The sequence below is a fragment of the Pteropus alecto genome, unplaced genomic scaffold (assembly GCF_000325575.1).
Source record: "Pteropus alecto unplaced genomic scaffold, ASM32557v1 scaffold45, whole genome shotgun sequence".
NCBI classification, from domain to species: domain Eukaryota; kingdom Metazoa; phylum Chordata; class Mammalia; order Chiroptera; family Pteropodidae; genus Pteropus; species Pteropus alecto.
Window position 1 is genome coordinate 40,847,690 of NW_006442491.1, and position 4,472 is coordinate 40,852,161.

Consider the following 4,472-nt stretch of genomic DNA (forward strand, 5'->3'; position numbering starts at 1 on the left):
GGGGGCCCGGGGCGCTGGTGGGCACGCTCCTCTGGGGGCACCTGGTGGGACGGGTCCAGCACCACAGAAGGCCACGCCCCGCAAGGCCTTGGGGGCAGAGACTGGTCCTGCTTGTGACCGTTGAATTTGGGGAACCTGTGGGGGCTCCCCCGGGCTGGAACACGGCGAGGGGCGGGGCCGAGGGCTGCGCAGAAAGCTCCGTGTGGGGTGGCCTGCGGGGCTGACCCTGGGGCCCAGCACCCTGGTCGGCCTCGATGAGGGTTCCCCGGGCTCTCAGTTTTAAAACCAGGACATTGGCTCACCAGACCTTGGTGAGCTGGCCGCCCGGCCGTGTCTTTGATCCTGACTGTGGCCCAGGGGATCACAGCTGCCCCCTGCGTCTGAGGGCCAGGGCCCCCACAGGAGAGCAGGAAAGAAGCTAGGTCAAAGTTCAAGCTGCTTCCCTTCCCCAAACCAAGGGAGCCATGGACACCGAGGGCAGCCACGGCTCACAGGCAAGGCGTCTCTCCCCGTCCTGCAGGGACTTGGGCTACCTGGGACCCCCTGTGCCCCTGTTCAAATCCTGACCACCCCAGGTCTCGGGGATCCTTTGAGTCCTCTGTGTCAGTGGCCCCAGCGTCTGAGTGGGGGGGTCACCAGAACCCTGTTTATGGGAGTGAGCCTCATTTCTCCCTGTGCGTGCAAGGCTGGACTGCTCTGTATTTTCATGGCAAATTTGTTTTCCCAGCCATTGTTGAAATTCTGGGAGCAGAGAAAACGCATCCGCTCCATCAGCTTTCCGGATGTGACAAGTCTTATAAAATCTATTAAAGCCTTTAATGAAATGCCTGCTCCGCGCTGCTCCGTGAATGAATGTAGAATCTGAATTTAAATTAAAGTGTCGTTTCAGGAGTCTGGAGGCTTTGCCTGGGAGGAAATTAAAGGGACAGCTCACCTTTTTGTCATCGTTCTCAGGCTTGGTGGGTGTGGAGCCTAGTGGCCCTTCTTGCAGCCCTGTGCTGGGCGAGGCATGGGCTGGCGTGGAGGCAGCAGGTGTCCCCAGCTCGGTCCCCAGAGAGGATGCCATGCAGAGGCGAGGGCAGGTTGGCACCAGGGACGGGATGAGCAGGTGCGGTCCCCTCTCACAGAGCCCACGGTCAGGGACAGCCATGCCCCGCATGGGTGTCATGGCCCAGAAGGTCTGAGTGTGGGAGGGGTGTTGCGAGGTGGAAACGAGGAGCTAGGGTGGCGAGGGACAGGCATCCCGGACAAAGGGAACGTGCCAGGCAGTGAGGGCGGAGTCCGGGGAGGCACCGCCCCCACCCCCCGCCGGGCCTTCTCTCCCCACAGCTAAGTTCTGCCCTGTGGGCGCCAACCCTCTGGTTTTCACTGAGAGGTAAAGCAAGGCCTTGCTCAGCCTCCCCTCTTCAGGGCGGGCATCTTGGAGAGTCCGCTGGCCTCCTGCGCCCACCAAGACCCACCTGCGGGCGAGACAGACACACTTCGGTCACCAGAAAGCTGCTTTCTTTCCTGTTTTCTTGGTGACAATATCACCCCACTTCTTCTGTGATGAAAAGATGTTCTAAAAACCACTTGAAATGTGTTTAAAGTCGTAGCAGCAAAGTGCAAGACACACCTGGTTCGCAGAGGGTGTCCGGGGCCGGTGGCGGGCAGGGGGACGCGTGTGTGAGCCAGGGCAGCGCGTGCAGCAGGTTCGGAGGTCAAGGTACCAAGGTCAGAGCCTGAGGAATGCGGGGAGTTCCCGCTGCATGTGGGCGTTGGCCATGCGTCCCTCCCCCACACGGGGGAGATGCTTGCAAACCAACGGAGAGGGCCACGGCAGAGCCGCAGAGACGAGCCTTCCAGAGACATGGGGCGGAGGGTGGATTTTGGGGAGCCCTGCATGCTGCCTCCATCTCTCCCCAGACAGACAGGTAGTCCTACGGATGCCTGGCTGCCCGCAAGAGGCAGGAGACCCCAAAACCTGCAACCAGGGGGTGGGAGCCTCAACGGTGTGAGTCTCCTCAGAGCACCACGTGCCTGTGTGACACGGAGAACATTCTGGGCCCAGAGGCCCTCAGGGAGCAAGACCCATGAGAAGTGTCCCTGCCCATGACTGTCCTGAGGCTCTGGTTCGCTGAGTGCGTGGTACCCCCTCCTCTCCATGCGGCTGCTCCACATCCCCAAATCCGACCTCGGAGTCACCCCAAAAACACGAGAGGTTGGCAAACTGAAGACTCGGAGGCCACGAGTGTGGGCGAGTGGATGCGTGAGCTGGTGAATTTCGTGTGTGGCGAGGGGGGGGCGACCGCCACGCAGCCTGGAGCCGCCGCCGGGTACCCGCACGCCCAGCAGCGAGAAGACAAGGTCATGGAAAATGTACTTATTGTGACAGAAAAAGTGGACCTGGGAGTCCTTCGGCAAGAAAATGGATTTTATTAATTCCGTATGACGCCATTCGGGGTTAAAACCAGGCAGACCAACTCTGACACACCTCAGAAACAGTGACAGAAGCCGAGGGTTTCACTCTGCGTGGTCGCGTTAGTGCCATCTCCACAGGACGCCAAGCGCTGTTCTTGGATGTGCGTGGAAAACTGAAACCGTGCAGAGCTGATACGAGCGTTTCAGAGACACTCCCTCTGGGGAGGGTGGTGAATTCCGAGTTTATCGTCATCCACGTGTTTGAACATTTTCATGCTTAAAACGTAAAAGAAGAAAGACTCTGAGGCTGACAGCCGGGTGGAGGAGGCAGCGTGCTGAGGGAGGCCCCCGGGCGGGGGGCGGGGCCGCCCACAGCAGGAGGAAGCGCGGAGGGGGCTTTCTGGCTTCCCCGTAGGCTGGTGGACCAGGTCACATCGGATCAGAGGGACATTTCCGGGAACCTGGAGCGCAGTGGGGTGGGGGGTACGCACCTGCGAGGTCTGGGCAGGGCACGTGCCATGGCCCAGGGGGCGTCATTTCCTCTCGGGATGGGGTGCACTGCACGAGGATGCTGCACCGGCAAACAGTGCACTAACGGCGGCTCACTCACCGAGCGCTGTCTCCCGTGGCTCGACAAGTTTATAATAAACATAGTTAAACTTTTATTTATGGCACAGCCGCTAACTGCACCATAAACATTTTTCCATCAAGCCATTAGTTTGTTCATCTGCCAATCAGCTCATTATCCACTACCTCTCTTCCTGCTCCCATGTCCCCACTTCCCAGGTCCCTCTGTTGTTCCTGCCACCCCTGCAGCTGCCCTTCAGGCCAGCCTGCCGGATCCCCGAGTCCTGCTGTCCCTGCTCCAGAAGGGTCCGTGCTCCTGTGACCCACCCAGACGATGACCTGCGAACCTGCCCTGACAGCTCCCCTTCTCGGGGTTCCGTGCAGGCCTCGCCTCGCCTCTCTCCCCGCCCTGTCACAGCCCCTCAGCTCGCAGGGGGCCTCCCCACGCGTCCCCCTGCCTGAGGCCCACCCGTTCCCTGCACAGGACGCATCCCTAACAGCCCCTGCTGCTTGCTCCTTGGTCCCAGTGTGGCCCCGTGTCCTGGGAGGCGCCTTATAGTGCTGAAGTAGGTCTCCCGTCTGTTCGTTCATTCATTCAGTCAGTCAGTCTCGCCCCCGCCTTCTCCCGGGGGCTCTTGTCCCCTCCTCCCTTGTCCCCTGTGCCTCAGTGGGGCTGAAGCAAAGTGGAGCTCGAGGTGGTCAACCTGGTGGGTGGAGCAGACGATGGCCTGAGCTAGGTCTGGGTGGCATTTCTGGAGTCCTGTCCAGGCCCCTCAGCACAGAGAACTTGGCCGAACGCTTCCTCCCAGCATATTCCCCTGAGGGTGGTCCCTCCGTGCCCAGAGTCCAGCTGGGTTGCAAGGCCTAGCCCAGCAGGACATGTCTGCACTGGAGCCTCTTGGGAGAAAAGGGACAGACCACTCCCATCCCACTGACCCCGCATTTCTTAGGCCAAACATCATTAGAGCTGCCCAGATGGGCTGGTGGTGTCCAGACCGGAGCTGGCTGGAGGAAGGACAGATGCCAGGGCCCTGTCCCCAAAGGGAAGACCGGGATGAACAGGAGGGCTGGGGACTTGGTGGGGTTCATGTGGGGTGATGCTGAGGGCCCTGGCTTTGGATCTATGCCATGCTCAGACTGAGCAGTCGTGACCCCTGGCCCTACGGTGGCCTGTGGTGATGGGGACAGTAGACGGGCCACAGAACCTGGGGCAAGTCAGCGGGCAGTGCAGGACCCGCGTCTCCTGTGGCCACAACAGGGGACTTGCTTCTGTCTGCCTGCATGGGGCTGGCGGGTGCCTGGGGGGTTCAAGCGAGTCCCCAGAGGTTTGGAGGAGGAGGCTTAAGAAGCAAATCTTGACCTGGTGCTGATCAAGGCTTTGGAGCTTGTGCACTGGCTGGAGAAGCAAACACCACTGCCCACATCTGTAGCTGGAGCTGCTGCAGGGTCCCTGGAACCCACTCCCCACCGCATGCTTGCCGGCCCCTTCCCTCGGGATCCGGGGG